Consider the following 11,724-nt stretch of genomic DNA (forward strand, 5'->3'; position numbering starts at 1 on the left):
AGGCTGCACCGCTGCCACAAATGAATTCGGGCCGTGCTTCTGCTGTGGTGGCTCGGAGAGCCTGCCGCCCACCGCTTGAGTCCTGTCTCTCAGCATCCGCATGGCAGGTCCGTGCTGTGTTGGCCGACCCCCGCGGCCGCCGATGTCTTTCTCTGCTCCCTCAGTGGCGCTCCCCCATTCAATGCTGCCAGCTGGGATTTCATAGTGCCCTTGCAGGACCTATGGGGCTAACAGATGTGCAGCCAATCAGGTACAGGGGGCGTCACCCCCTGTCAATCTTGGCTCCACGAGGAGTTCTTGGTGGCGTCAAGATACATTAATACCCGCCGCCTGTCCTGGGTACGGTGGAGTCGGCTAAATGTCAGTTTTTGCACATCAAGGAAAGTATTAACCCCTCCCCATGTTGCTGCTACACGCAAGCTGTTTTTGCACTTCTATATAAGCTTGAAAGTTACCTCTGTGTCTTGTGACATTTCTATGTTTGTAAGCTGAGTCACGGCGCCCCCCGGTGGAGGTGCTGCGTATGTTTTATAGTTAGGTGCAGCCGTCTGCCTTTGTTTGTGGTATTTATATGTTTGGTTTTTCTACTCTTTTTTTATACAAAGTTATTGGACGTTTATTTGTTCTTCTCTGTTTTTTACTCCTTTTGGAATAAAGTTTATTCACTGCAGACAGAAAAGTTTTTGTACTAAATTTCTAATCGTTTCCCAAAGACCAACCGGGGATCACAGGGTTTCTTATCTACTTCACAGCCCACGATTCCGCGCTCCGCTGCACTTGGCCTCTGCTCCCTAGTAAAATAATGACATCGCAAATCAAAATGTATATTCACCTTTTCTGTATTCAGACACATTTTTATGCTCTGCTCTTATCTTAGCCAAGTGCTTTGTCAACATCTTACATGAGGATGTACGGATCCCGAGCTACATCCTGTATTATACTCTAGAGCTGCACTCACTATCCTGCTGGTGGAGTCACTGTGTACATACATTACTTATCCTGTACTGATCCTTAGTTACATCCTGCATTATACTCCAGAGCTGCACTCACTATCCTGCTGGTGGAGTCACTGTGTGCATACATTACTTATCCTGTACTGATCCTGAGTTACGTCCTGTATTATACTCCAGAGCTGCACTCACTATTCTGCTAGTGGAGTCACTGTGTACATACATTACTTATCCTGAGTTACGTCCTGTATTATACTCCAGAGCTGCACTCACTATTCCCCTGTTGGACTCACTGTGTACATGCATTACTTATCCTGTACTGCTCCTGAGTTACATCCTGTATTATACTCCAGAGCTGCACTCACTATTCTGCTGGTGGAGTCACTGTGTACATACATTACTTATCCTGTACTGATCCTGAGTTACATCCTGTATTATACCCCAGAGCTGCACTCACTATTCTGCTGGTGGAGTCACTGTGTGCATACATTACTTATCCTGTACTGATCCTGAGTTACATCCCGTATTATACCCCAGAGCTGCACTCACTATTCTGCTGGTGGAGTCACTGTGTACATACATTACTTATCCTGTACTGCTCCTGAGTTACATCCTGTATTATACTACAGAGCTGCACTCACTATTCTGCTGGTGGAGTCACTGTGTACATACATTACTTATCCTGTACTGCTCCTGAGTTACATCCTGTATTATACTACAGAGCTGCACTCACTATTCTGCTGGTGGAGTCACTGTGTACATACATTACTTATCCTGTACTGCTCCTGAGTTACATCCTGTATTATACCACAGAGCTGCACTCACTATTCTGCTGGTGGAGTCACTGTGTACATACATTACTTATCCTGTACTGCTCCTGAGTTACATCCTGTATTATACCCCAGAGCTGCACTCACTATTCTGCTGGTAGAGTCACTGTGTACATACATTACTTATCCTGTACTGATCCTGAGTTACATCCTGTATTATACCCAAGAGCTGCACTCACTATTCTGCTGGTGGAGTCACTGTGTACATATATTACTTATCCTGTACTGCTCCTGAGTTACATCCTGTATTATACCCCAGAGCTGCACTCACTATTCTGCTGGTGGAGTCACTGTGTATATATATGACTTATCCTGTACTGATCCTGAGTTACATCCTGTATTATACCCCAGAGCTGCACTCACTATTCTGCTGGTGGAGTCACTGTGTACATACATTACTTATCCTGTACTGATCCTGAGTTACATCCTTTTATTAGAACAGTAGAAAACATAACAAAACTGTATAGAACTAGATGCCCCCCCCCCCCCCCCCCGTTCTCCATGACCCATCAAAAAAAGAAGTCACTTTATACCCATTTCCCCACTGCACACTCACACACCCACTGATACTCCTCATATAGCAAAAACACTTATGGGAGCATAACACTGGAGAAAACAAACTCCAGGTCCAGCCGAACCCCCTGAAACCACACAGAATTAAACAATAGCCTAAATCCCAACATAAATAACTAACCAAAACATGCTACCAAAGACTGAGCCAGCCGGCATACAACCAAACTACCTAAGTATTTTCTTTTTTTTTTTTAATCCCCAGTGCAGTCAGCTTGGGGGCCACACCCGCTCCACCAGTCCGTGCCCAGAGTTTAATGTTCGGGACGTGCCAGGCTACGGCTCAAGGGTAAATCCAACTCCCCACCCAATATGTACATCTATACAAAACCATAAAAAAACTCCAATAAACCAACATACACCAATATTATACAATAGTCATACAACCCGAAAACCTAAGGTTGGCTCACCTGCAGCCCTACTTCTTTCCATTTTGCCCAAACCAAAACACAAAGCTTCATGGTGCACTCACAGCCCGCCACCGGGATTGGAGGTGATAAGCCGGGCACAGACATGACAATGTACTATCCCTTCCTTTTTAAAAAGGTCTCCCTATTCTTTCCCTAATTTGCCCTAGACTGTCCTTAGTCTGCCCCTCAGTCTGACCCTTCATAGAAAACTGTCCCTGCCCTATCCCTCGTCTCTCCCTATCCTGTCCCTACTCTCTCCCTACTCTAAAAATGTAAGAAAAGACTATCCCTAATGAAAAACAAGCCCTCTTCATAGGTGAGGAGCCTTGGACGTGCCAACCCTCTCATACTCCACAGAACGTACCTTCACCAGCTCACCCAGGATGTTCCTACATACCGTATCCACGGGGAGGATTTTCAGTTCTGTTGAGATTAAACACCGTGCACTCCAGATGTGGAACCTGACCACTAGGCTAACTAAAAATAAAATGCGGCGGTCCCTGCCACCAAGACCTCTGAACGCTCCATAAGCCCACTCCGCATAGGAGGTGTGTGCTAGCTGACGCCAGCCTATGGAGACCCCTACCTGTTTGTATACCTCTGTATTAAAGGGGCACTGAAGCAGGAAATGCTTCATGCTTTCCAGCACTTCGCTGCACTCCTGACGTGGGCAACCCCCGTCAATCAGAGGCCTGCTTTTCAAGTTACCCCTTACATACAGTCATAAAAGCAGCGCCAAGTCCCAAAACTTCAAGGGGATCGGGATAGCATTTAGTAAACATAACCCTCCCTCCAGGTCCCGACTTGGGCAGTCCTTGAGCGCCAGGGGCTTCTGGAAATGGGTCTACAGAACTTTTCCATCGAGGAGCCTCCTCGTCAGAGTCCTGATCTCCCACATCCCCAGACCCCACCGGCGTATCACCTTCAGAGCCAAGGTAGCGTAAGCCGGGAGATATCCGTGCTGCGCGCGAAGGTCCTTCACTCACCATCCTGTTTTCCATTCATGGAAGAAGGGCCGAAACCATCCCCTGCAGGAGTAGACCCACAGAGGAGCCCTCTCTTGCCAGAGGTTGCCTATGTTGATCTTAAAAAAGGTGTCTACAAGAAACCCCACGGGGTTGACCATAGACAACCCCCCTAGTCTCCTTGTGCGGTATGTAACATCTCTCCTGATCAGGTTCAACCTGTTCCCCCACAACATTAGGAAGAACAGGTTGTAGACCCGGGTCCAGAGAGGCTCTGGCAAAATGCATATGCTGCCCAAGTAGATGAATAATGGGAGCAGGTATGCTTTGATCAGATTTACCCTTTCCCGAAGGGTCAAAGACCAACCCTTCCACTGGACCACCCTCTGAGTGGCACCATTAAGCCTAGCCACCCAATTTTGCTTGGGGTAATCTCCCCGGCCAAATTCAATGCCAAGAACTTTAGCTGAATCCTGGGGCACTGCAAGGGTGTCCGAGAGACTGAAAGTAGAATCTCCCCTTCCTAGCCAGAGACTTTTGCACTTATCCCACTTGATGTCAGATCCGGATGCCTCCGAATAGCGGTCCACCTCTGCCATAACGTACTCTGCCTCCCCTCTCGAGGACACAAAGACAGTTAGGTCTTCAGCGTACGCTGCCACCCTCAGAGGGGCTTCCGGTACTGCCCGATCCATGCAACATTCAGAGAAAACAATATTAAACAGTGATCGGAAAACTCCACCTCAACAACGGACACCAGTGAAGAGATGGCTTCCTCCTTCAAATAAAATCTGCTCTCGCCTCTAATACATGAACCCCTCGTGGCCTGGGGTGTGCCAGATGTGGACATCCACCAGGTGAGCTTCACTAGCAATGCTATTAAGTGCGACTCTATCATAAGCCAGACGATCTTGATTTAACATTGCACCTAAAAGGTGGAGCTCCAGGGCACTCCATTGCATTTACATACACTGAGGCTGATGCCCAGCATATACTTTCTGGAACTGACTCGGAGGCCTCTTTCCTTGTGGTCCCCAGCAGCCATGCTTTACAACGAAATTTGAAGCACTTCACAAGAAGAACATCTCTTTACGTTTGCATGCTTCCACTCTAAAGGAATACTACTCTGTACAGCGTATTCCAAGAGGTCACACATACGACCCACATTGTTACCAAATAATCCAGAATTTTGTACAAAATTTGCCAGCATTTCCCATAAGTATGCCTATGATCTAATCCTTCTCAATCTGGAATTCCTACACATTGAAATAGCAGAACATACTAAATTGGTCACAGAGACTGAAAAAGAACTTCGATCTACGCTTATAGAGGATGCCTTTGCTATCTACCTGAAGAGCCTTGATACCTCTCTACACAAATATAGAGAGGATATTGAATCTTCTAAAAAATCGAAATGGCACCGTGACTCCGAAGATTACAGATTGGGCAATATATACAGTTGGCAATCTAAAGGCTACAACCAACAATGGGCTCCCAGCGGTCCAACTCGACATCGGCAAAAATCTAACAGACGCCGTGGAAGGGGCACATATCGCCATTGGTCATCTACTGTATCAGAGTCCACTGATGATTCGGCCTACGGTGCTCCAATATCAACGGAATCTACTTTTTTAGGCACATGTCCTCCTGTTTCCAACCGACAGAGATCTCCACCGAATACAAGAAGAGGAGAAGGGGTGGCAGGAAACATAAGAGGTCACTCAAGAGGAAACCCGAACATCCAGACCAGATCAGAGAGACGCAAGATGATCCAGCAACAATAGGTAATTCCTTGATTATCAATATCTCTTCTAAGGAACTGTCTACTCACCAGAATAATGCTCTCACGCCTTCTATTAACTGGTTCTCCTTGGACTTAGCCTATCGGAGGTTCTTTCGCAAGCTGAAGCTTCAGGCTCATTTTTCTGGCTGTCCTAGCAAATAATATGTCAACTTTGCCCTATGCTGTCCCCACAAAATGTGATCCCCAGGGTACATTTACCTCAGCGGGTGTGGGGCTACGTGGAAAAATCCTCTGAAGATGGTCAGGGGTCCTATACCACCTTAAAGGGGTGGTCTCGCGAAAGCAAGTGGGTCTATACACTTCTGTATGGCCATATTAATGCACTTTGTAATATACATCGTGCATTAAATATGAGCCATACAGAAGTTATTCACTTACCTGCTCCGTTGCTAGCCTCCCCGTTGCCATGGTTCCGTCTAACTTCGGTGTCTTCTTGCTTTTTTAGACGCGCTTGCGCAGATGCATCTTCTCCCTTCGGCTGGTCTTGGAAGCATCGGAGTTTTGGCTCCGCCCCCTTTTCGCGTCATCGCGTAGCTCCGCCCCCGTCATGTGCCGATTCCAGCCAATCAGGAGGCTGGAACCGGCACACGTCATGGGGCGGAGCTACGCGATGATGCGTACAAGGGGGCGGAGCCAAAATGCCGATGCTGCCGAGCGGAGCCGAAGGGAGAAGAAGGGAGAAGACGGATCTGCGCAAGCGCGTCTAAAAAGGCAAGAAGACACCGAAATTAGACGGAACCATGGCGACGGGGACGCTAGCAACGGAGCAGGTAAGTGAATAACTTCTGTATGGCTCATAATTAATGCACAATGTACATTACAAAGTGCATTAATATGGCCATACAGAAGTGTATAGACCCACTTGCTTTCGCGAGACCACCCCTTTAAGACTATCTTGTAGTTAAGGTCTTGAATTTTGCCTGCTGTGGAAAGCTTATGAGTTAGGGCCGAAATTTTGCACCAGTCCTCATCAGTAAAGTTCTCCCCTAATTCCTGTTCCCAGGCCCCTCTGTAGTTCGGAGTCTCCTCCTCTGCCTCCCGATCCAGCAGCAACTTATAAAGCGTGGAGATCATGTGCCTCTGGCTTAGGTCCAACATGCAGAGTTGCTCAAACTCCGTTAGGGGTGCCGTCAGGTTTTCTTTCGGTGTCAGCGAGCTCACAAAGCCTCTCAACTGTAGGTATTGAAGTCAGTATCCTGGCTGGGGTGAGTTCTGATCTAAGATCTCATTCATGGGCTTCAGGCCCGTCTGGGTCACTACGTCCCTCACTCTGGGGATTGGATCTACTGGGATGGATAGCAGGCCCTTCTGGCTTGAGATTGCCTCAAATAAGGGGTTTGCTATGAGCGGGGTTAAAGGGCCTGGCATAGTGACAAGTCCATATCGCGGAGCAAAACTCGCCCATGTTTTGAATAAATGGAGGCTGAAGGGAGAGATGTTGGGGATGGATTTGACCCCTTTAAGCGGGATCCAGGGGACTTCGTATAGGCCATCTATATCTCCCGCATGTTCAATGTCAACCCAGAGTCTAGAGCTTCTACTTTTGAGAATGTCGAGGGCGCAGTTTGTGATGTTAGCCTTGTGGTAGAGGGAGAAGTCCGGTAGGCCTAGGCCTCCCCTTTCCTTTCCCCTTGTCAGCAGAGAATAACGCATGCGTGGCTTGCTTCCCCTCCAGACAAAGTCAGTAATCAAGGATCTGATTTTTTTCAGGAAGGTTCTTGGGAGCCCGATCGGGATTGTTTGGCATAGATATAGGAATTTGGGCAGAACATCCATTTTAATTGCGTTTACTCGGCCGTTCCAGAAGAGGTATAGGGGACTCCACTTGCCCAGGTCCCTCTCTAGATTTTCAGCAAAGGGGGTGAAATTTAATGTGAAGGAATGTGATAGATCCGTTGGTATATTTACTCCCAGGTACTTTAAATGAGAGCTGACCCAGTGGAATGGGAGCACCAACTTCAAGTGGGATACCTCGGATCATATCCGTGAGGGAGGATGAAAGTACGTACATAAGGCCCCCGGATTTATCCGTGGACCTTACCACAGCTTCTGCACACGCGCCCGTCGCCAAAATGGCGGACGCATGCGCAAAAGCTGTGGATTGCCAGGATAATTTAAATTCTCCCTGCTCCTGGCTACAAAACGTAGCCAAGAGCCTGGAGATTTCACGGAGGGCCGCGGTGAGCGGTTCCTGGTCACGTGTTCGCTGTTATCCAATAATGGCGATCACGTAAAAGTAAAAAAAAAATTGAAGTTTCATCTCCCCTCACCGATGCGATCAGTGGGAGGAGATGAAACTTGTTACTGGAGGCCTCCGTATTTGAACCCCGACGCGATCTTCCTTCGTGAACTTTCCTGTATTCTGTGCATGCGACCGCCGGCAAAACACCGGACACATGCGCAGGAGTCGGGGAGCCCAGGAAACTTTAAATCTCCTTGCTCCCAGGCGACCAACGGTCACCGAGAGCCTGGAGCAGTGACCTTGTTGAGTGGTCGCCAGTCACGTGATAAAAAGGTAGCGATCTACCTTAGGTCGGTCTCACATGACCGGATAGGAATTACGGATTCCGCATGCGTCTGATCCGCGGTAATACGCAGATCAATCGCATTGGATTACACAATTCCACTCACATCAGTGGGTCAGAATTGTGTAATCCACTCGCAGATAAGAGAACGCAGCAGGTTCTATTTTACCGCGGATATCCGCAGCATAGAGCCCATTGTGCTCCGTGGTCGCGGATATACCCGCTGCCCATACGCACTGACAACTTTTATCGAAGTCAATGGAAGGCGACCATCCCGCGGCCATTCTGCAATCATCATTGCAGATTGGCCACAGGAGCTGTGTCATTGCCATAGCAATGCTGCAGTGTCCTGTGTACTGCGCATGCATGGCGGAGCGCCAGTTGGCACATTCGAAGCACAGAGAAGAGACGCCGGACTGGTACACGGGAGTCGCCGGTCGGGCGCCAGGTCGGGCCAGTCCACTGCGGGATTCTGCATGCAGGGTCCAACCCGACCGTGTACAGGAGCCCTTAGTTTGTTTTTTCCCTCCCTACTATCAAAAAGTCTTACCGCCCCCTGCTGTCTTGGGGTTGTCCTGCAGGACAAGTTGTATTTTTAAACATTACTGTTTAATGTACCTAAAAACTTCTAAGTGGAGGAAAAAGGAACACAGACCCAATGCCCCCATCTTGGGGTGTAGCTTGTTTTCCGGGTGTACACCCTGCAGCAGACATGACAGGGGCGAATCCACAATCCGCAACAGAAGAGCAACAGGCAATCCGCAGGTAGCCGGCCCTTTAATTATGTAACAGCTGCGGCACTGAAGCGTTGACTTCCACGACACTAGTACTCAGGCGGAGGATGTAAAATCCGCCGCAGTTGTTAGAAAATGTCGAATTGCGCCCTGTGAAGCAGAGGTCTGAAATATAGCTCGCGCCTCCACAAGCAGAAATTCCGTGTTTACGGCTCGTGTGTAGGACGCTTCTATACAGGCGAGCGGAATATCGGGCCGCGAAACTCCGACTGATATCACAAACCCGCGATTTTGATGCATTTTGCGAGAGTCGCGTCACTGCCCTGCTGATTGTCACACTCGCGAAATTCACCTATTATTCCCTATGGGAACAAAAACGTAACCCATCGCACAGAGAAGAGCGAGCGCTTCTTCAACAGACCAAAAGTACGCCATTCCGCCAGCTTTCTCTCGCATTCCTGCTTTTCACAGCTCCGCAGTAAATAAATCGCACATGTAAAACGATGGCTGCTTTTCCCGTGCGTCTCGCAGCGCAGGACCGTCGCCCGTGTAAGCGCCCGCCCGCTCTGCTCACACAATTTCCCATGTGAATTCGGCCTCTAAAGATGGCTCCACAGGCTGCAGCTTCCTGCAGCGGACCTACGTGTGGCTTTAGAGCTGCCCGTGGGCACAAGCTCCGCATGGCGTTCTGATGGCCGCACCCTACAGCGCTAACCAGGGGAGGAGATGTTAGATTCCACTGCTGTTCCGCAATTAAAAATGCATCAAAATCCTGCAACATTTCAGTGCGGATCTGGCCCCTGCGGATTCCTGCGGACTTGAGGTGGCTATCACATTGTGCCCACAGCACTTCTGCCACGTGAGACCTGTGGTAGAGAGGTCATCTACTAGATGCAGTTCTTGGTTGGCACTGATGGATTTAGTGAGAAATGGTCATTGAAATCCCACCGGATCACCCCCCCTAGTGGTTGTTAGAGGGGATGTCACCCCAGGAGATTAGCAGGTGTGCATCCAGAAGGCGCAGCAGCTGAAGTAGTGGACAAACGAGCATCTAAGGACTTAGCTCCTCATTGATCTACCATCGTCACCGCTGGTCCGTATGATGTAGGAGTTTCCCGAGAGACACTTGACCCGAAGCTGAGTGACCATTTACTTATCACATGCTTATATCAGGGGGGCTTCACATCTGTATTTGGGAAGCAGGAAAGGGGAATCCCCGCTGGCCAAATGGACCCTATTGACTACAATGGGGTCCGTTCGCTTTCCGTTCAGCTGCCCAGCTTTCAGCTGGAAGAAGACGTGCTGCTGGCAGTCTCTTTCTTCTGGTACTTTGTGACGGATCTGTGACAACCGCTGACAAGAGGCTCCAACATCGATGTGAACCCATAGATATGTTATATGCACACTCGCTCTGAACGACCCCTGGCCCTCCCAAATCGGCACTTCAAAATTCTCCCCATGACCACGGAGTGCAGCGAAAAATCACGTGACAAGTTTTCCGTGGATCAGTTTCAGTGTGAATCCACATTAGATGGGAAAATCCAGCGATCGGAGCGACTTCCAACGAGGCCGGTCATCAGTGCTGGACTAGCCGGGGTCTCACTGCCAACTGCGAGGGGTTTTTCTCATGTAACAGTGTGGAGAGTATACCGAGAATGGAACGATGGAGAAAAACATCCAAAGAAAGGAGATCCAGTGAGTGGAAACAACTCATCACCGAAAGGGGTCGGAGGAGGATGTCAGGAATCACTTTGATGAACAGCTGCTGCAGTCAGCTGAATACAACCAGACACGGTATCTCTTAAACCTCACTGCTTCAAACCTCGGACACTAAACCAGACAACACGGTCCACCTCCGGCGACACGGACAAGTTGGCTCTGTAGAACTGACCCACAGCTCTCCGCTGGGCCTAATGAACACTCGAAGGTCAAACTATCCGAACAGTGAAGCCTGAAAACAGCAAGAATTAATATACAAAGAGGCCGAACGTACAGCTTGTATCGAGAAGAAGACCATCTGCCTGGATGCTTGATAACAGACTCACTCAGACCACCCCGATGCGAAAGAAATGACTGGAAACGGAAAAGTCCCAGACGAGGCATACATTTAGAAAGAACAGCCCGACAGTGAATTAGCGAAGAGCCGCCCACATGCAAAAATATGCGAATATGCAACCAACAACCTTTTCCTCGGGAATCTGTTTTGTTACCCGCTTTTCAAAAATTGAAGTATGACCAAGCTGCAATCCCGCCAAACCCAGGACCATGGCAAGAGCTCCCCAATACGAGAATCCCCAAAAAACACAAGACGGAAAGCAGATGAGAATAAACAAGACTCAAAGGCGAGTCAGACAACGGCACAAAGCTTGTATGGATGAAACAAAGCAGGTGAAGTCAGCCCAATGTCAGCCCAATCGGAGCGATATAAGGTCTGCTTTACCATAACATAATTAATCAAATGACAACCCCAAAGAACGCCTCGACCTCCAAATCCCACAAATGCTCGAATAAGACAGACGCTCCTGAAACAAAAAGAAGTGTGAAGAAAGAGCCATAAATTCTGGACCGTCATAAGGAGAAAAACGTACCTGTAACAAAATCTAACCCATGGAAACCAGGCCGAGACGCACGTCATCCATGTGGACACCGACCGCCACAGCAGATCACTCATCACCACCAAATCCATCCCCAGAGATGCTCCGGTCATGCCGCCCCTTCCTCGCCGGCCCACCAAGTCCAGGAACTTCTCCAGCTGAAAATCACACACAGTCGGAATACCAACAGCCCTGATCCAAGCGCAGAAAACTAAACTACCGTAGCGGATGTAGATGATAAGCTATGGCGTACATAGCGCCTTTAATTATCAGTATGCAATAAAATCCTCTTGTTGGCACAAGACTGACCCCATAAAACTGAAGACCCCACAATGGGAAATA

This window comes from Eleutherodactylus coqui, chromosome 7 (assembly GCF_035609145.1).
Source record: "Eleutherodactylus coqui strain aEleCoq1 chromosome 7, aEleCoq1.hap1, whole genome shotgun sequence".
In the NCBI taxonomy this organism is placed as follows: Eukaryota; Metazoa; Chordata; class Amphibia; order Anura; family Eleutherodactylidae; genus Eleutherodactylus; species Eleutherodactylus coqui.